General features: G+C 51.2%; 1 long non-coding RNA gene across 2 annotated transcripts; it reads right to left on the bottom strand.

The window, feature by feature from the left end:
- Positions 1 to 236: 236 nt before the first annotated feature.
- Positions 237 to 6,175, bottom strand: LOC138750737 (uncharacterized). 2 transcript variants are annotated; one of them, XR_011349487.1, is made up of 4 exons: positions 6,056 to 6,175; positions 4,746 to 4,935; positions 4,017 to 4,097; positions 237 to 677 (listed from the first exon to the last, which is right to left on the bottom strand). It is a non-coding gene; the product is annotated as an uncharacterized lncRNA (long non-coding RNA). The 2 variants fall into 2 exon arrangements; XR_011349488.1 differs by having other exon boundaries at positions 237 to 674.
- Positions 6,176 to 21,793: the final 15,618 nt, after the last annotated feature.

Below are 21,793 nucleotides of genomic sequence, written 5' to 3'. Positions count from 1 at the left end.
CTACAACTACCCCCTACCCTATCCCTTACAACCTACCCCCTTCCCCTAACCCTACCTCCTACCCCTTCCCCATATATGCACCCCCTACCACTACCCCTACCCTATCCCTTACAACCTACCCACTTCCCCTAACCCTACCTCCTACCCCTTCCCCATCCCCGCAACCCCTACCACTACCCCCTACCCTACCCCTTGCCACAACCCCTACCCTTACCCCCTACCACTACCCCCTTTCTCCTACCCCCTTCCCCTCCCCCTCCTTCCCCTAGGTTAGGGGTAGGAAGGGGAAAGGGAAGGGGGAGGGGAAGGGGAGGAGGAGAAGGGGAGGGGAAGGGGGAGGGTTAGGGGAGGGGAAGGGGGAGGGGAAGGGGAGGGGGTAAGGGGAAGGGAAGGGGAGAGGGGAAGGGGGAGGTGAAGGGTGGAGTGCTGGGGTTAGGGCATAGGTGTGAGGGCAGGAGAAGGGGAAGGTGAGCGGGAGGGGGTTGGGATGGAGGAGGGGTAGAGGAGAAGAGGGGAAGTGGGTGAAGGGACATGGAAGAGGCAGGGAATGGGGTTGGCAGGGCCAGAGGGAGAAGAAGGGGAGGGATTCAGGCCATCATAATGTTGTCCGTCCTCTGTTCAGCTGGGATGCGAGGTTCTTCTGGAGTCGTGTCTTATCTCTGAGATCGGTCCTTCTGCTGGGAAGAGAAATACGAGTGATAGAGATACTGTCTCTGAGGCCTGATCACAATGACTTTGGAGGGTCCCAACTCTTCCCCCATCATCCCCCCTTCCCCTGAACACTGGAGCCTTTCCCCTTCCTCTGCTTTACCTGAGGAAGTGTGTTTTGGTGAAAACCACGATCTCTCTCTGCAGAGCTCAGAGCAATGTGTCTCCATCAGGCAACACCCTGGTTCTCCACGATATGGCAGCAAGATGCTAGACAAATCATGGATGGATCGGTCGAGACCGTTCAGCTGATCCATCTGAACCTACCCCACAACAATGTTACCCTCCGCTCCCTCACACCAGTACCCTCCATTTTTCTTTAATTCCTGTCCATATTAAAATCCTTTTCATGCCTTTTTTGGACCAGCCTCCGCTACTACCCCGGCAATGCATTCCAGCCACCCACTACATTCTGTGTGAATAAAATGTACCCCTCACGTCTTGCCTAAAGTTCCCTCAGCTCACCTTATTTAGACGTCCTCTGGTATTCTCGCCCTAGGAATGCACACAATATTCCAAGTGTGGTCTGACTAGAATTTTATACATCTGCAATGTTACCTCTCAGTTCTTGAACTCAATACCCTGACTCCTGAAGGCCAGCACACAATACACCATTTTAAACTCCCTCTCAATTTGGACAGCAACCTTGAGTGATTTATGGAGCAGGATCTAAATATTTCTCTGTCCTGCACACTGTTCATAATCCTGCCATTAACCAAGTGCTCTGCCCACACATTCTTGTAATCCGCATTCAATAAAGATATTGGTCTATATGAAGCTACTTTTAATGGGTCTCCAACCTTCTTTGGAATAACTGTTATTCGTGCCCTTGAAAATGGCTCTGGAAATAAACCTGGACCAGTTGCTTATTTAAGTACATCTGAATTACAGGATTGAACTCCATCTGTCATTTCTCTGCAAACTGGATGACCTATGACAACCTTCTACACAGTCTACAACATCTCTATCTCTGTGTCATCCCCTGACATACCTACCCTTCAACTCCCATCATCATTCATAAAAATCACAAAGAGCAGGGGTCCCAGAGCAGATCCCTTTGGAGATCCAGTAGTCATTAATCCATCTACTACTACCGTCTGTTTTCTGCAGACAAGCCAATTCTGAATCCAAACAGCCAAGGCTCCATGGATCCCATGCCTCCGGACATTCTGAATGAGGCCACTGTGGGGACCTTGTTAAGCACCTTACTAAAATCCTCGTGCAGCACATACAGTCCTTGACCTTCATCTATTTCCTTTGACACCTCCTCGAAAAACTCAATTTGACTCGTGAAGCAGGACCTGCTCCTCACAAAACTATCCATGAGTTTCCCCAGCATGTTTGGGCATTGCCCTCGGCCCCAGCATCTGCAGACTTCCTTACCAGTGCCTCCCTTACCCCTTCCCAGAGCTTCCACATCCATTACAACATCAAGCATTGCTGCCCAGTACAGGCCCTTTGGCCCATAAAGGCTATACTGACCTTTGTCAATGTTCTCCACACCTTTACCTGTACCACACCCATAGGAACATAGGAAGTGGGAACAGGAGTAGGACAAAAATGGCCCATCGAGCCTGCTCCACCATTCAATATGATCATGGCTGATCTAATTTATGACCTAACTCCACCTACCTGCCTTCTCGCCATATCCCCAAATTCCTCTATCATGTAAAAATTCTGTTCCCTTACATCCACATGCCCATCTCAGAGACTTTTAAATGTACCTATTCTACCAGCCACTACCACTTTCTCCGGTGACACATTCAAACCACTCACAACTCTCTGCATAAAAAAAATCTCCCCTCACCTGAAGCGGGTGCCCTCTGGGATTTGCACCTGACACTTTAGGAAAATTTGCTGGCTGTTCATTCCATCTAAGCCCCCCACAATCTTATTTAGAATAAGTTATTAAGCTGTGGAGGGGAAAGTTGGGAGAGGGAGGAGGGAAGAGAGCTGGTGTGGGAAGGGTGAGAGCTGGTGCGGAGGGGACGTGTTGGGGAGAGGGATCAGGACCGCGTTGAGGTGGTGAACGGGCAGACATGGGTGGATCTACCTGCCGAAATAAAGGAGCAATAAGAAGGCCATCTCGGGATCTACCAGCATCTTCTAGGGCTTGATGTCTTAATGGCAAACCCCCTGAGGATGGATGTAGGCCAGGCTCTGCTACAGCTGGTACCTGAACATCTGGCAACACAACGATATAACATGACCCACTCTGCCTCCACACTGGCCGGGTCTGGATCCTGAGGGTAAGGGGAGGTGGGTGAAGGACCCACCCTGCCAATCAACGTCCATCCTCATCATCCTCTCCACCCCTCTCCCCTCACTACCCTTTCTCTCCTCACCAATACCCATTGAGACCCTCATGCACCCTTCATCGATATCCAGTCCCCAGTGAGACTCAGCCAGTGAACTCCTTCATATCCTCCAACCCCAACATCCAAGCTTGCCCCAGTGGACAACTTGACCACCCAGACCCACAACCACCTTGATGTCGATCATGGAAATGGGCTGCTTGGCCTTGTTGAAGTGCTGGGCCATGCAGTGAACCGTCTCTGGAACATAGTCCAGACCCAGATTCAAATAAATCTCCTCTTTCTCTTGGACACAATACAAACATGTCAGCTGGATTTACCCTCCAACACCCAGCGCCTCTCCCAACAGGAGTGCCAGCCCCTCCTGCTCACTGTAGGCCTGATGCCCCCAGTGCTCAACACAACATGGCATAAATCCAAGGGCTCAGCGAGCAGAGCGTCAACAGGCCGTAGTGGACCCGTCCGCTGCCCCATCATTCAGCTTCTGGTGAGACTGCAAAAATGTGCAGCTCTGACCGCCCTCCCTCGTGAGGCAAGGATTCACCAGGAGAGAAAAACCATTGACGTTTCGAGATGAGAAATGTTTGCAGCCGGGTGTTGGCTGGGGTCGAACATGTGGAGGCTGAGTTGTTGGGAAGATTCAGAGCAGGCGTTGATTTGGAAGAGCACGAAAAGGTTCTGGGGAAGTGAGTTATGGGGGAAAATACATTCATGAAATGAATTGGGGAAACAGACTGGAGGGGCTGAGTGGCCGAATTTGGCAACCTTGTCTTGTGGTTTTGGCTGCTGCTGTCTGGAGTTGAAATGGCAAGAGGTCATGAGTTAATGGGTGAGGAGCAGGGCAGCCAGCGTCAAGGAGTCGGCACTGGTCAGAGGGGCAGGATGGAGGCAACAGAGAGGCTGCAGCGAGACAGATCGATTGAAGGAATGGGGAAGGTAGCAGCAAATGATATGCATCAGAGTGGGGGTGGGGTGGGTGCAGGTGGATCTTACCTTGACTACAGAGGAGTAGAAGTTGAGAAGAGGGACGATGATGGTGTGATCCAACTTTCGCACGATCTGCAGTTTGTGGTTCTATGGCGAGAGAGGAACATCAGCAAGGCTGGGCGATGGGTCGGGGCCCTGAGGGGCGACTTGTCCAAGTTGAGGGGGGAGGCGGGGAGGAAATTCGTCAAGAGGTCAGAGGTGGGGAACTCCTAGGGAGGCCGAAGTGGGGGACTCGTCGAGAGTCGGTGGGGGGGACTTTTCGTGTCGCTGGAGTGGGGACTCGTCAGGGGGTTCAATGAAGTATCATTTCAGTTTTTATGATTGTTTTCTCAGCTTCGACTAAACAATGAATTTGCAGAAAATCTCTGATATTTGCCAGGTGTGTGTGTGTGTGTGTGTGTGTGTGTGTGTGTGTGTGTGTGTGTGTGTGTGTGTGGGGTGGGGGGTTGTGTGTGGGGATGGGGGGACTGTTGTTGGTTTGTGTGACTTTCTCTGTTTCCAAACCCCATGGCTGCCTTGGTCTCTGTCAGATGCTCCTCTTTCCACCCACCCTTCAAAAATGTGTTTGGGGTGTTGTTTGTCAATTGGGTGTAATTGTGTGAAACGGGTCATGTGTCGCAAGGGCCTGTGAACGTGCGAAACGGGTCATGTGTCGCAAGGGCCTGTGAACGTTCTGTAGGCCTAAAGTTAAATATCAGGGTGTTCCATTTCCACACAACTGCTCCTCCCCCTCACCTTGAATCTCTTGTCCTGCAAGATCTTCTTGATGGCAATCAGCTCTCCGGAGTCCACCAGCCTTGCCTGGTGCACCACACCGAAAGATCCATTGTCGATGATTTTATCATCTGTGCAGGACACCACCTTGGAGACGTTGGGTCCATGACACGGTGTGGCCACCTCTGTTGTGACCTTATTGCCATGTCCTCTGGGGCAGAAGCAGCAGCATTTACACACCCAGAGGGTACACAACAGGTCATTTATCCCAACCCAGCCTTGCTGTCCAAGTTAGTCTCTACCCCTCCCTCTAACTCCCTTCCAAGGGTCACCTAAATGTCAGAATTGATCCTCTGGTGGTTCGTTCCAGCCTCTCAGTAGAAATATTGCCACCCCAGGTCCCTCTTTGATCACTCTCCTCAGACTGAAGCCAGTTCCGCAGCCGTTCACTTTGTCTACAACCCTCCCTCCATGAGAGGATCGGGTCATCCTTGACCTTCAGCACGTCCCGGGGAGATGAACCACTCTGAACCCTACCACAGGTTTAGCAGAAGCCCTCCACATTCCCAGAAGCTCAGCAACACAGTGATCTTCCATGATGCAAGCGAGACCCCGTCGCCTGAGGGAGCAGGTGGTGCGGAGAGACCCCCACGCTTCATCGCTCAACTCTGCTGGGTCCGCCGCAGCAGAAACACTTTCTAGCACCTTGATCCAGGTCCACTGGGGGAAAGAATCCTATCCCACTTGGGGGGGTGTGGGGGTGTATGCAAGGGTGGAAGGGATCTTGTAACCCGGGGGTGGGCGGGTTAGGAGCGGTCCTGTCTCTCAGTGGACAGATCCCATTCCAGGTGGAGGGGGAGCTCTGTCCCATATCTGTTGAAAGGTCTACCTTCCATCCCCCTCGCAACTTCTCTTCTCCCTCAGACACCTCACAATCTCCCCTTCCCCGATTCCTCTACCACAATCTCATCCCCCACCCAACACCACCCCCATGGTTTCCCCAGTGCCTTCCGTCCCCTCGCACCCCATCCTCCCAGCTCAACCCTATGTCCCCTACCTCTGATCCAATCTCCCTTGACATTAGCCTGTGGTGCAACCCCGTTCCTTCGTTCTCCCCTCCACTCCTACAGACCCTACCCCTGTATTCCCTCACATGCCATTGTTCTCCCCTCCCCAGACCCCCCAGCTGCCTCATAAAGTGCCCTGCACTCAGGATGGGGAGAGGGGAAATTAAATGCAGCCTCCATTCTCTCTGCCCACACTGGGTGAAGGATGGTGCCAGAGGAGGCTCTGTCCCAGTCGGGGAGCCTGTAACAGGCTCTTTATCTCACCCATGGGCGCAGGGTGCTTCCAAACACAACCCTGTTGATCAGAGGGTCCCTGGGATGAGACAGCATCCTACTCCGACATGCGGGCCAGAATCCCCTTCCAGGAGATGCATCTTTCTTGTGTTGCTGTGCCATGGCACAACTCAGCTATGGCTGCCCCATGCAGTGACATCATCACCCCCTCTGTGTCATCATCTCCCCCCTCTGTGACACCTCCCCTCTCTGTGACACCACTAGTGTAATGGGCAGGGACATCCAACCATTTAAATCCTTCTTAATTTCCCCAAGCAAGGGGAGAATAATTCAGCTGGTCTAAATTACTCGTTGTTATCTATTCTAACTCCTAGATATTTGATCCCATTTTGCCGCCACATTTGTTGACTATTTTCTTCACATTGGCTCTAATCCCCCTTCCTAAGTGACATGATTTTGCACATATCCCAAAAGAACTTATACCCAGAGATCTCCCCATAGTCCTCCAGCATGGAGCACAACTTGGGCAATGAGTGTGTCGGGTCTGTCAGATATATCAGAACAACTTCTGCAAATAAATTGATTTCATGCTCTTCCTGGCCTGTTCTGAAACCTTTAATGCCTGAATCCTGGCAAATGGCCTCGGCTAATCGCTCCATGGCCAGTACAAACTCACTCACTGCGGGTGTGGTGGGGGGGGGAGTCAGACCTTGATTGGCATGCCTGTTGGCTACCTCTGTCCCTCTCATCTCGACATCAGTGGCTCAGGTTGGGGGAGTCTGTACTGCCTTCTGCAGTGCACAGCAGCGCTGCTGGGACACCTTTATCTCCTTATTTTCCTGGGCCCTCTCCAAATCTTTCCTTTCTATGATCTCACATTGGTTTCTCAGGAGAAACACTGGCAGTCAAAAGGCACCCTCTGATTCCCCTTAGATTTTGGGAACCCCAACTTCTTGAAGTGGGACAACACATGGTGACCTATTTTCTCAAGATGTGGATCCAGGAGCTTGGACCAGTCTACCAGTTTGCCGTGGTCCGCCAGCATGCTTGCCAAGCTCCCCAATCCTGCACTCTCGTCAGTCCACCCGCAGATCTTGTTCTCCCTGCCTGCACTATAGTTCCTGTCCTGATTCAAAAGCATCTCCACTGCAGCTGTGTTCAGTCGGAACTCGAAGGACCCTGCTCACTGCACCAATTATTATGTGTGTGAAACTGATTCGAGGGGTCCCAAGGGTGGCGAATTTGAACACAGTTGTCTTTTATTGACACATGTAGTGAAGTCGCATGAGGAGTAAAAGACACACACAGACACAAACTCGCCGGATTAATCGATACACTTGCAACCACTCATGGATAGAAGACTTGACAATCAACTTGTCACATACGATGCCTTGAACAGGTCATTCATTCACTCATTGATCTTGGATGCCTGTGGGTAGTAGGGGATATGCAGGTGGCCCCAAATACTTGGCATCACCACCCATTGCTGGTGGACGTTATCCGATAGGGTATTCCACATATGGAGCACGCTTAAATGGTGCTTGGTCGGCCCGCTGGCAGGACATTCGAGTATGTGCTGTCCATCGTGAGAACATATCACTTTTTATTTTGGCAGGGGAGAGGACTGATATGGTCAATTTATCAGACTTGGACAGCTCCCGAACCCCGGCGAATGTGGCCCTTGGTTTTAATTGCTGACAAATAGGGCATTTGGCCATCACAGTTCTTGCAACATCATGAGACCCCCAGATCCTCTGTCCATCAAAGTGCCCCCATATGCCCACATTTATGATGCACAAATGCTGCCAAGGCTCCGGGGTCACTCTGCTTGGGGAAAATAGTGGCAGAGCATATTTGAGCAGCTCAGTCCACAGTGGCATCGCGTCAGCTTCAGCGGTTTTCCTGGAGGTGTGTCCATCCACGTGGTGGACCCTGATTATTCTTTTGTTGTTCCACCTCTCAGAATATCTGCCAGTGCTGTTGTCCTCAGAGCAGGCAGCCATGGATCTGCCTCCCTGTCTCCTGCCGCCGACCCTTCCACACTGACGTGCTATTTGGCACAGCCCAGAAATCCTGTGGCACTAATCGGAAAAGAGGCTCTTGGGCCCGCCTGGTTGTCCCTTTTCGGATCAGTGCCTGTGATAGTACAGATCTATCACCAATGTACATAGTGTATATAGTTACTGTATCTAGACTGTGCTTACAGCGATTGGCTGAGAGCTAAGCCACACCTATTGTTTGGGCCTTAAAGGGTTGTGTCCCTAGCCAGGTCGGATCATTCCGGACTGGTCGGCCACCTGTGAAGAGCTCCGGTCTTTTGCTAATAAAAGCCTTGGTTTGGATCAACAAGTCTTTGGTTCTTTCGACGAGCTCTACAATTTTATTAGCAAAAAGAATTTTTTTTGAAAGGGATGGAGCGTTTAACTCGGCCAGAAAAACTTGATATCGACCCACAGTCAGCTACAGCCTTCAAAGCCTTTAAGTTCTGGCTGCTGAACTTTGAAAACTTCCTGAGATTCATTCAGGTAGAGGAGGATAACCTGCGTCTAACAGCATTGCTGTCTATGGTGTCCTTGAGAGTCTACGAGAACATCCAGGATGAGACCACTTACACCGCAGCCATAAAGGTACTGAAGGAACTGTATGATCAACCGGTGAACAGAGTTCATGCCCGGCTCATGCTTGCGTCGAGGAAGCAACAGCCCGGCGAGTCCAGCAGGGCATATTTACAAGTATTAAAGGCATTGGGCAAGGACTGTAACTGTGTGGACAAAACTGCTGCCGAGATCACTAGCGACCTCGTCCGGGATGCCTATGTGGCCGGGCTCCGGTCGAATGAAGTGAGGCTGCGTTTGCTCGAGCAAGGGGTAGAAAAACTAGAGGACGTGGCCCGGATTGCAATCACAATGGAGGATGCAGCCTTAAAGTCCACCGAGCTCTCTAGGGACTGGACCCCTCGTTCTGATGTGAGTAGAGTGCCCTTCTACCCTACCCCTGACGGCCTGTCGGTTGCTGCTACCCTGCCCCGTGCGAACCCGAAATGTTATTTCTGCGGGAGGGACAAGCACAGCAGATCCCAGTGCCCAGCAAGAAAAGCCAGGTGCCAGAAGTGCCTTAAAAAGGGCCACTTTGCTGCAGTCTGTAGGTCTAAAATGGCCGCCAGCAAACACAGTGCCTCGTGTGAAGCTCAACCGCCACTATCCCATTCAAACTCTTCTTCCCCAGAGCTCTCGTCCAATGAGAGCGAGGGCTCCCCTGCACGGCAACGCCTGACGTCACGGAGACGCCGAACCCGGAAGGGGCAACCCACCGTCGCAACCATGGTGATGGCCTGCCTCTCGCCCCCGTGCGGAACACTTGACACTACCGCCGCTGCTGCCGCCGCCACAGCCACCCCCGGGGCCGACGCTACCGCCGCTGCTGCCGCCGCCACAGACACCCCCGGGGCCGACGCTACCGCTGCTGCTGCCGCCGCCACAGCCACCCCCGGGGCCGACGCTACCGCCGCTGCTGCCGCCGCCGCCACGGACACCCCCGGGGCCGACGCTACTGCCGCTGCTGCCGCCGCCACGGACACCTCCGGGGCCGACGCTACAGCCGTTGCTGCCGCCGCCACGGACACCCCCGGGGCCGACGCTACCGCCGCTGCTGCCGCCGCCACAGACGCCCCCGGGGCCGACGCTACCGCCGCCGCAGCCACCCCCGCGGCCAACCAGGTGCTCACCCTAGCGTCCATCGCTGACGACCGCCAGGGCCCGACCGCCGATCGCGAGCAACTACAAACCCCACTACTTACCATTCACCCGCCACAACAGCACTTCCGGGAGGTTCTCCAACCTGCTCCTCGAGCGTTGACTACGTCATCCCGTTGCGTGACGTCATCGCGCAAAACTCGCCTGTCAACTGCTTCAATAACTTTAAACCAGCAATGCTCTCATCCCCTCACCAGAGCAATGGAACTGATTAAAGTGCATGGACACTACACCAATTGCTTATTTGACTCTGGGTCAACTGACAGTTTTATCCAGCCAGATCTGGCCCTCCGTTGGGGACTTGACATTATCCCCACTACCCAGAGGATCTCATTAGCGACGAGGTCGCACTCGACTGGGATAAAGGGGTATTGCATCGCCACGCTGGAAGTACAGGGCGTGACGGTCACCCACTTTAAATTATTCGTCCTTCCCCAATTGTGCGCCCCAGTGTTGCTGGGATTAGACTTCCAGTGTCAGTTCCAAACGGTGTCCCTACACTTTGGGGGACCCCACGCCCCCATCTCGGTCTGCCATCGCCCCACTCCCGAAGCACCCGAGCAACCCGCCCCCGTGCCCCGGGGCCAATCCTGCGGCCTTTCCACACTCCGGATTGCCCCGCCAGCACTCTTCGCAAACCTCACCCCTGGCTGGAAGCCTGTGGCCACCAAAAGTCGGCAATATAGTTACGAAAACAGGCAATTCATTAGGAGTGAGGTGCGTAGATTGCTGGATGAGGGCATCATCGAACCCAGTTCAAGCCCCTGGAGAGCCCAGGTGGTGGTTGTCAAGAATGGGGAAAAACTACGGATGGTGGTCGACTATAGCCAGACCATTAACCGCTTCACACTCCTGGATGCGTACCCCCTGCCACGCATCACGGATGTGGTGAACCAGATCGCCCAGTACCGCATTTTCTCCACTATTGACCTACGTTCGGCCTACCACCAGCTCCCGATCCGCTGCGAGGACCGACCATTCACGGCCTTTGAAGCGAATGGGCGGCTATATCAATTTCTCAGGGTACCATTCGGGGTCACAAATGGTGTCGCAGTCTTCCAGCGGGAAATGGACAGGATGGTGGACCAGAACGGGCTAACCGCTACCTTCCCGTATCTGGACAATATCAACATCTGCGGCCACGACATGCAGGACCATGACGCCAACCTAGACAAATTTCTTCAAACTGCCCGTCAGCTAAACCTGACTTACAATTTGGACAAGTGTGTTTTCCGGACCACACGACTCGCTATTCTAGGTTGTGTGGTGGAAAACGGGATAGTCATGCCAGATCCTGACCGCATGCGTCCCTTAATGGACTTACCTCCCCCACATACCCAGAAAGCTCTCAAACGCTGCCTGGGCCTTTTCTCGTATTACGCCCAATGGGTTCCAAACTACGCCGACAAGGCACGTCCTCTTATCAAGACCACCTCTTTTCCCCTCTCGACCGAAGCCACAGCGGCTTTCGATCGAATCAAATCTGACATCGCTGCTGCGACGCTGCACGCGATCGATGAGTCTGTCCCGTTTCAAGTCGAGAGCGATGCATCCGACTTCGCCCTGGCAGCCACCTTGAACCAGGCCGGTCGGCCTGTAGCCTTCTTCTCCAGAACCCTCCAGGGTCCGGAGAGTAGACACTCCTCGATCGAGAAGGAGGCCCAGGCCATAGTTGAAGCGGTACGTCGTTGGAGACATTACCTCGCTGGGAGGCGCTTTACACTGTTGACTGATCAACGCGCGGTCTCCTTCATGTTCAGCAACACCCAGCGTGGTAAGATAAAAAACGACAAAATCGCCAGATGGAGAATCGAACTCTCCACCTTTAACTATGACATCCTGTACCAGCCTGGTAAGCTCAACGACCCGCCTGACGCACTCTCCAGGGGGACGTGCGCCAGCATACAGATGGACAGACTACGGAAACTCCATGAGGCGCTCTGTCATCCAGGGGTCACTAGGTTTGCTCACTTTGTCAAGGCGCGCAACTTACCCTACACAGTTGAGGAGATCCGCTCCATGACCCGAGCCTGTTCGGTGTGCGCCGAATGCAAGCCCCACTTCTTCCGTCCGGGTAACTCCCACGTCATCAAAGCCACCCGCCCCTTCGAGCGTCTTAGCGTAGACTTTAAGGGACCCCTACCGTCGACCAACCGTAATACCTACATCCTTACGGCCATCGACGAATACTCCCGCTTCCCATTCGCTGTGGCCTGCCCAGACACCACTGCCACCTCAGTGATACAGGCCCTTCACAGTATTTTCACCATCTTCGGGTACCCCAGTTCCATCCACAGTGATAGGGGGTCCTCATTCATGAGTGCAGAGCTGCAACAGTACCTTCTGGAGTGTGGTATTGCTTCAAGCAGGACCACGAGCTATAACCCACGCGGTAATGGCCAGGTCGAGAGGGAGAATGCCACCATATGGAGAGCGGTTACACTGGCTCTCCGGTCTAAAGGTCTCCCCACCTCTCACTGGCAGGAGGTTCTCACTAGTGCCTTACACTCCATCCGCTCCCTCCTATGTACTGCAACAAATGCCACCCCCCACGAAAGGATGTTCCTTTTCCCGAGGAAATCCGAATCGGGAACCACTGTACCGGCATGGCTCACCGTCCCTGGCCCTGTCCTTTTGCGACGCCACGTCCGGCACTCAAAGAACGACCCCTTGGTCGACCGAGTGACTCTACTCCACGCGAACCCACATTACGCATACGTGGAGTTCCCAGACGGGCGGGAGGACACTGTTTCGGTGCGGGACCTAGCTCAGGACGCGGTAAACCCAGCAAACCCCCCAACTCCTTATGCTCCAGGCCCCGTGCCGCAACAGAAGGACCAACAGCACCCCAATGACACGGGCCACCCTGCCGACAAAACGACTGGGGAATTGAGCGACGGAGCAGTCGCACCCGATGAGCCCGCTGGCGACACCACTCCAGCGACCCCAATCCCGGCACCACGGCGGTCACGCCGGATGGTCAGACCCCCTGATCGCTACAGTCCTTGACCTACCCCTTCCTTTTCATTCTCTCCCTCGTTTTTGTTTTTTTTTCCAGGGTCAATTCTCCAAGAAGGGGTGAATGTGATAGTACAGATCTATCACCAATGTACATAGTGTATATAGTTACTGTATCTAGACTGTGCTTACAGCGATTGGCTGAGAGCTAAGCCACACCTATTGTTTGGGCCTTAAAGGGTTGTGTCCCTTGCCAGGTCGGATCATTCCGGACTGGTCGGCCACCTGTGAAGAGCTCCGGTCTTTTGCTAATAAAAGCCTTGGTTTGGATCAACAAGTCTTTGGTTCTTTCGACGAGCTCTACACACACCATCATCGTCCCTCTTCTCAACTTCTACTCCTCTGTAGTCAAGGTAAGATCCACCTGCACCCACCCCACCCCCACTCTGATGCATATCATTTTCTGCTTCCTTCCCCATTCCTTCAATCAATCTGTCTCGCTGCAGCCTCTCTGTTGCCTCCATCCTGCCCCTCTGACCAGTGCCGACTCCTTGACACTGGCTGCCCTGCTCCTCACCCATTAACTCATGACCTCTTGCCATTTCAACTCCAGACAGCAGCAGCCAAGACCACAAGACAAGGTCGCCAAATTCGGCCACTCAGCCCCTCCAGTCTGTTTCCCCAATTCATTTCACGAATGTATTTTCCCCCATAACTCACTTCCCCAGATTTGGTGCGCTTCCAAATCAACGCCTGCTCTGAATCGTCCCAACAACTCAGCCTCCACATGTTCGACCCCAGCCAACACCCGGCTGCAAACATTTCTCATCTCAAAACGTCAATGGTTTTCTCTCCCGGTGAATCCTTGCCTCACGAGGGAGGGCGGTCAGAGCTGCACATTTTGTGCAGTCTCACCAGAAGCCGAATGATGGGGCAGCGGACGGGTCCACTACGGCCTGTTGACGCTCTGCTCGCTGAGCCCTTGGATTCATGCCATGTTGTGTTGAGCAGTGGGGGCATCAGGCCTACAGAGAGCAGGAGGGGCTGGCACTCCAGTTGGGAGAGGCACTGGGTGTTGGAGGGTAAATCCAGCTGACATATTTGTATTGTGTCCAAGAGAAAGAGGAGGTTTATTTGAATCTGGGTCTGGACTATGTTCCCGAGGCGGTTCACTGCATGGCCCAGCACTTCAACAAGGCCAAGCAGCCCATTCCCATGATCTACATCAAGGTGGTTGTGGATCTGGGTGGTCAAGTTGTCCACTGGGGCAAGCTTGGATGTTGGGGTTGGAGGATATGAAGGAGTTTACTGGCTGAGTCTCGCTGGGGACTAGATATCGATGAAGGGTGCATGAGGGTCTCAATGGGTATTGGTGAGGAGAGAAAGGGTAGTGAGGGGAGAGGGGTGGAGAGGATGATGAGGATGGATGTTGATTGGCAGGGAGGGGCCCTTCACCCACCTCCCCTTACCCTCAGGATATAGACCCGGCAAGTGTGGAGGCAGAGTGGGTCATGTTATATCGTTGTGTTGCCAGTTTTGTGAGGAGCAGGTCCTGCTTCATGAGTCATGTACCAGCTGTAGCAGAGCATGGCCTACTTCCATCCTCAGGGGGTTTTCCATTGAGACATCAAGCCCCAAAAGATGCTGGTAGATCCCAAGATGGCCTTCTTATTGCTCCTTTATTTCGGCAGGTAGATCCAACCGTGTCTTCCCGTTCACCACCTCAACGCGGTCCTGATCCCTCTCCCCAACACGGCCTTGTCCCCTCCCCACCAGCTCTCACCCCTCCCCCACCAGCTCTCTCCCCTCCTCCCTCTCCCAACTTGCCCCTTCCACAGCTTAATAACTTATTCTAAATAAGATTGTGGGGGGCTTAGATGGAATGAACAGCCAGAAACCTTTCCTAAAGTGTCAGGTGCAAATCTCAGAGAGCATCCGCTTCAGGTGAGGGGAGATTTTTTTTATGCAGAGAGTTGTGAGAGCTTTGAATGTGTCATCGGAGAAAGTGGTAGTGGTTGGTAGAATAGGTACATATAAAAGTCTCTGAGACGAGCATGTGGATGTAAGGGAACAGAAGTTTTACATGATAGAGGAATTTGGGGATATGGCGAGAAGGCAGGGTAGGTCGAGTTAGGTCATAAATTAGATCAGCCATGATCGTATTGAATGGCGAAGCAGGCTCGATAGGCCATTTTTGTCCTACTCCTGTTCCCACTTCCTATGTTCCTATGGGTGTGGTACAGGTAAAGGTTGTGGAGAACATTTACAAAGGTCAGTACAGCCTTTATGGGCCAAAGGGCCTGTACTGGGCAGCAATGCTTGATGTTCTAATGGATGCGGAAGCTCTGGGAAGGGGTAAGGGAGGGACTGGCCAGGAAGTCTGCAGATGCTGGGGCCGAGGGCAATGCCCAAACATGCTGGGGAAACTCATGGATAGTTTTGTGAGGAGCAGGTCCTGCTTCACGAGTCAAATTGAGTATTTCGAGGAGGTGTCAAAGGAAATAGAAGAAGGTCAAGGTCTGTATGTGCTGCACGAGGATTTTAGTAAGGTGCTTGACAAGGTCCCCACGGTGGCCTCATTCAGAATGTCCGGAGGCATGGGATCCATGGAGCCTTGGCTGTGTGGATTCAGAATTGGCTTGTCTGCAGAAAACAGAGGGTAGTAGTAGATGGAACAATGACTAGTGGTGCTCCAAAGGGATCTGCTCTCGGACCCCTGCTCTTTGTGATTTTTATGAATGATGATGGAAGTGGAAGGGTGGGTATGTCAGGGGATGACACAGAGGTAGAGATGTTGCAGACAGTGTAGAAGGTTGTCATAGGTCATCCAGTTTGCCGAGAAGTGACAGATGGATTTCAATCCTGTAAATACAGATGTACTTAAATAAGCAACTGGTCCAGGTTTATTTCCAGAGTCATTTTCAAGGGCACGAATAACAGTTATTCCAAAGAAGGTTGGAGACCCATTAAAAGTAGCTTCATATAGACCAATATCTTTATTGAATGCGGATTACTAAAATGTGTGGGCAGAGCACTTGGTTAATGGCAGGATTATGAACAGTGTGCAGGACAGAGAAATATTTAGATCCTGCTCCATAAATCACTCAAGGCTGCTGTGCAAATTGAGAGGGAGTTTAAGATGGTGTATTGTGTGCTGGCCTTCAGGAGTCAGGGGATTGAGTTCAAAAACTGAGAAGTAACGTTGCAGATGTATAAAATTCTAGTCAGACCACACTTGGAATATTGTGTGCATTCCTGGGGCGAGAATACCAGAGGACGTCTAAATAAGGTGAGCTGAGGGAATTTTAGGCAAGACGTGAGGGGTACATTTTATTCGCACAGAATGTAGTGGGTGGCTGGAATACATTGCCGGGTTAGTAGCAGAGGCTGGTCCAAAAAAGGAGGGTACTGGTGTGAGGGAGGGGAGGGTAACATTGTTGTGGGTTAGGTTCAGATGGATCAGCTGAACGGTCTCGACTGATCCATCCATGATTGTCTAACATCTTGCTGCCATATCGTGGAGAACCCGGGTGTTGCCTGATGGACACACGTTGCTCTGAGCTCCGTAGAGAGAGATCGTGGTTTTCGCCAAAACACACTTCCTCAGGTAAAGCAGAGGAAGGGGAAAGGCTCCAGTGTTCAGGGGTAGGGGGGATGATGGGGGAAGAATTGGGACCCTCCAAAGTCATTGTGATCAGGCCTCAGAGACAGTATCTCTATCACTTATATTTCTCTTCCCAGGAGAAGGAGCGATCTCAGAGACAAGACACGAATCCAGAAGAACCTCGCATCCCAGCTGAACAGAGGGCAGACAACATCATGATGGCCTGAATCCCTCCCCTTCTTCTGCCTCTGGCCCTGCCAACCCCATTCCCTGCCTTTTCCATGTCCCTTCACCCACTTCCCCTCTTCTCCTCTAACCCTCCTCCATTCCAACCCACTCCCGCTCACCTTCCCCTTCCCCTGCCCTCACACCTATGCCCTAACCCCAGCCCTCCACCCTTCACCTCCCCTTCCCCTCTCCCCTTCCCTTCCCCTTCCCCCCTCCCCTTCCCCTCCCCCTTCCCCTCCCCTAACCCTCCCCCTTCCCCTCCCCTTCTCCTCCTCCCCTTCCCCTCCCCCTTCCCTTTCCCCTTCCTACCCCTAACCTAGGGGAAGGAGGGGGAGGGGAAGGGGGTAGGAGAAAGGGGGTAGGGGGTAAGGGTAGGGATTGTGGTAAGGGGTAGGGTAGGGGGTAGTGGTAGGGGGTGCGGGTATGGGAAAGGGGTAGGAGGTAGGGTTAGGGGAAGTGGGTAGGTTGTAAGGGATAGGGTAGGGGTAGTGGAAGGGGGTGCGGGTATGGGGAAGGTGTAGGAGGTAGGCTTAGGGGAAGGGGGTAGGTTGTAAGGGATAGGGTAGGGGATAGTTGTAAGGGGTGTGGGTATGGGGAAGGGGTAGGAGGTAGGGTTAGAGGAAGGGGGTAGTTGTAGGGGGTGTGGGTATGGGGAAGGGGTAGGAGGTAGGGTTAGGGGAAGGGGGTAGGTTGTAAGGGATAGGGGTAGGGTTTAGTTTAGGGTTGGCGAAGTTGGGTAGAGTTAGGGATAGGTTTAGGAGCATTGTAGAGGTAGCATTAGGGTTAGTGTTCGGAGACATGGGGTAGGGCTATATCTTGGTTTATTGTTAGGTTTATAGTTCGGGGAAGTGGGCTTGTGTTAGGTATAGGGGAAGGGGGTAGAAGCAGGGGGGTAGAGGAGGAGTGAGGTTTGGGATTAGGGTATGGTGGGTAGCATTAGGGTTGGGGTTAGGGGGCGGCATAGGTGTAGGGATAAAGTTAGGGTTAGTGGACAGGGTGGGGGTAGAGTTAGGGGACGTGGAGTGGTGGTAGGGGGTATCGGTAGTGTTAAGGTTAGGTTTAGGATTTTGTTAGGGGTTAGGGTTAGGAGTAGGAGGAAGGGAAGGGGGAGGGGAATGGGGGAGGCGAGCGGGGGACGGGAACTGGGGAAGGGAAGGGGAGGGTATGTGGGAGGGGAACGGGCAGTGGAAAGGGGAGGGGAACGGGGTAGAGGAAAGGGGAGGTGAACGGTGGACGCCATCCCTAGCCCCTCCCCTCCCCTTCCCTTCCCCCGCATTTCCCCTGCCTCTCCTCTCCTCCTTCCAGAAGAAGCTGGGCCTCTTTCCGTCGAGAACCTCCCTGTGGTTTCAGAGCCTCCGTTTCAGGTAGTGCTTTCGACGCTTGCTGCTGGACAGACATCTTGTCTCTTGATTCATTCTGTACCGTTAATATTAAAATTAAAAATGATTGGGTTTTTTAAAGCTTGAACTCAAACGGCTGGTCCAGATAGACAAAACGGAAACAGGACCTTCAGCCCCTCTCTCCTGCTAGCTGAGCTGTTGTAATCAGTCCATATTCCTCTAACCCTTTTCATTCTTAGCTCCCATCCAGCTCATGTTGCCTTGTCAATCGCACGGCCTGTGGGAAGAAGCTATTTCCCTCCCTGGCTGCTCTGCTTTTATTCCTCCATATCTCCTTCCTGATGGCAGGGGGACAAAGATGCTCTGTGCTGGATAACTATGAGTCTATTTACAGAGCACTTCCCTGCAAACAATCAGGGGACCCTTGCCTTGAGGTGGCACCCATGTTGCCTCTCCCTCAGCACTCTCAGAACACTACTGCACCCTCCTTCCCCTCCTTTCCCAGGTCTCAGTAACCCCGCTGACAATTCCAGTCAGCTGCCATGTCTATACCCTGCCCCACCTAAAACGATGGATCGACCAGCGCCTTCTCCCCTCAAGAGTTCGAGGAATCCACTCTCTCGCAATGTCCTGCTATCGAATGCCCTGCATCCTCCTTCCCACTTGGTTCCTCCTGTTATCAGGCGCCTGGATGGACCCCACCCTGTTGAAACTACCCGTGTTCTCACTGATCTCTCTGCGCCTCTGCCCTCCATCCAGGGGTCTTGGATTTCTTGTGGGGGTGGTGGAGAACAAAGCACCAACTTAAGGAGATGGGGAGCATTACAAAGACCACCAGTTCCAGGAGACAGGGAGAACCACAGAGATGCCCATCTCTGTCATTCGGGTAAAACCTGATTATCAGGTGCAATGTGCAAGGAACTTTCGGTCCTGCTGCACGTGGACCAGGTTTGGCCCATCCCCACACCACCACCCTGTCAATTCCCAAAACAAATTTCCTATTCATGTGGGGGTCCAAAATGGATAGAGTCTGGAGAAGGACCGTGTACATCGTCAATCAATGGGGACAAGGGTGTAACCAGCATGGCCATAATTGTGTGTGGCTGTGCTTGCAACCAAAGTGCAAGGGCACCAAATGCTGCTATGTGCTGAGGTTCTACCTGGTTCAGGTGTTGCGAAAGATTGGCCTGGCCCTGGTGCTGCACAATGTTCCAGTCAGCAGGACTTTGCCCCTTTACCTTCCTGGGAACGGTTTCATAGACAAACACATTTGACCACAAAGCCATCAGGCAGTGGTCAGCAGAGAATGTCTGACACAGAGACTCTAGGACTAGATGGGATACTGCGGGGTGGTCCACGGAGCAGAGCATCCAGAGACAGACATCCAGAACTGCTGGAAAACCAGAAACTCGGTGAATGATGCCCTTCAGTTTGCCTGAAACCCAGATGGGAGTAGCAAACACTAGAAGACATCTGTCTAAAGTAAAGGGAGGAAGATTTAGGGGAGATATCAGGGGTATTTTCTTTTACCCAGAGTTGTGGGTGTCAAGAATGCCTTCCCAGGAGTAGTGATGAAGCCCAAAACATTAGGGGCATTTTAGGGGTCCGACGCCTCGTCGGAGGTACTGTCCCTCCTTCAGTTACCGCTGAGGTTTCCCTGGGGTCGACCCCTCTCTTCTCGGCACTTCGTCGGAGGTGCTGTCCCTCCTTCGGTTACCGCCGAGGTTTCCCTGGGGTCTATCCTAGAGTCCCACGACAGGGTCCTCACGCCACGACAAAAGCTCTATACCTGATCTATTACGTTAGGTTTTTTTATCCTAACAGGTGTATCCCGTTACACCTGTTACCCAATCCCCACACCACAATCGTAAGTCGTCACTTACCGGTGTCTTCTCGGGGATTGAACCGTCACCCTTCTCCTCTCCGTCTTGTCGTGTCACCTTGTCCGGATACCACTCGCTCAAGCCGCCCGAAGCAACGAGCAAGGGACTAGGAGCCGCTGAACTCAGCGGGGTGCACCACCTCCAATGTCCCTCTTCTCGCCTCCCCTCACGGCCGGAGTGTAGATCCCGGACGAGCCCCCATTTGTCAGAAATAAAACTTCTCACACATGAGTCTCTTTAAAACTGATGACACGACAAGCTTTATTTACATGTCTGCAGAGTTGGACTCAACTGGCTTCTCACCAGTTAAGCCCCGATACATACAGTGCATTGATTTTTATACCCTTGTTGTTTGCCCTTCCCCTACTTATTAATACTGTTTTAATTGGTTAGTATTGCAAAAGCATTCTAAGTACAACTGCATTTTTAATTATCACGTTCGTTACGTACGCTGCGAACTCTACATACACTAAATTCTGTTTCTCACCCTTCTTATCAATCTTTTGTCTCCTGCATGTCTCTCACTATGATCATGAAAAGATAGGTTTTAAAAAAAAACATATCCAGCTGAACCTTTTTTCCTTGGCTGCTAGTAAGCTCCCTGTCCGTTCTGGCTTCCCTTTTTATGATTAATCATCACAATTTAACTTAAGCCATTTTAACCTAAATTCTCTATTTATAACATTAGTTACATTGAGGGGCTGAGACCAAGGAGGATATTCTCCAACAGCAGAGGGTGGCAGTAACCACAAGATGTCAAAGTGGTGGCAATGAAGCTAAACAGAGACCGTCTAATGTGACTGTGCGCCTGGCTGCGGGAATTTGGACTTACTATATAAACCTTGCTAAGTGCTAGTTCAGGTTGGAAACGTTCGACTTCCTTGGGGGTCAAATCAACAGGCACGGAACTAAACCCTGCTTGAAAAGGTAGAGTTTGTTAAGTGCTTCCTCAAACCCCACATAATGAAGGGGCTGCAAGAATTCACTGGTACGATTAATTTTTTTCACCGATTCATACTGGTAGTGGCCGACATCATTTTTTTGTTTTTAAACTTTATTTAAGATTTTATAACATGAATAACATATAGAATTACATTTAAAAAATTAAGAACAAAATAATAAAATTACAATACAGTATCAGTAATCTAAATAAACTATACCCTCCCCAATAATTATTACACATTAATAACCCAACTCAAATTAGTCCAACCCCCCCTTCCCCCCAAAATAAAGAGTGAAGAATTAATAAAGTTAATATTATATGTGAGAAAAAAACCCACTTACAAAAAAAAACAAAAACATAACCGATTAAAATACTAACAAAAAGAAAAGTAATTAATACTAAGATATCAGATTTAAAAAACATATTTAAATCAAACTTAAATGCATATATTGAACAGAGTTAAGATGAAACATATAATTAACAAACTTAATATAAAAAATTAGTAAAATTAGTAACATTGTCTATCAAAAATTCTTAAACAATAATCAATTCTTTAAAAAAAATTGTAGCATGAGAAAAAAAAAGATGAAAAATAAAACTTTCTCTATAGAGATAAACCTTCACCAAATATCAACTAACTTCACATCTAACATCATATTAGTCACATAAACTGCCATCTTAAAACAAAATTCCAACCTCATTAAACATTGTACAATTCAAATTTGGTACTCTTCCACCATTTTTCCCTTTTAACCTTGAATAATTACCCAATAAAAGCTCCAATACCACATTTAAATATCCCCAATCATTATGTTAAAATTCAGATATCCAAATAATAAAAATACATCTACAACGAAATCTATATCTTCAACAAATAGAGCATAAGACACAAACAAAATTCAAGCCTCATTTTATAACTTTCACCATTATTCCCTTCGTTCTATAACTAAAATAGAAAAATAATATGCACCTGAATTACCACTCCTTTCACCTTAAAGTTAAAGAAAAAATATTTAAAAAAACTTATCCATCCCATTCACATTTAAATTTCAAATATTCC

Source organism: Narcine bancroftii, unplaced genomic scaffold (assembly GCF_036971445.1).
Source record: "Narcine bancroftii isolate sNarBan1 unplaced genomic scaffold, sNarBan1.hap1 Scaffold_247, whole genome shotgun sequence".
NCBI classification, from domain to species: domain Eukaryota; kingdom Metazoa; phylum Chordata; class Chondrichthyes; order Torpediniformes; family Narcinidae; genus Narcine; species Narcine bancroftii.
This window is presented reverse-complemented; position numbering and strand designations above follow the sequence as displayed.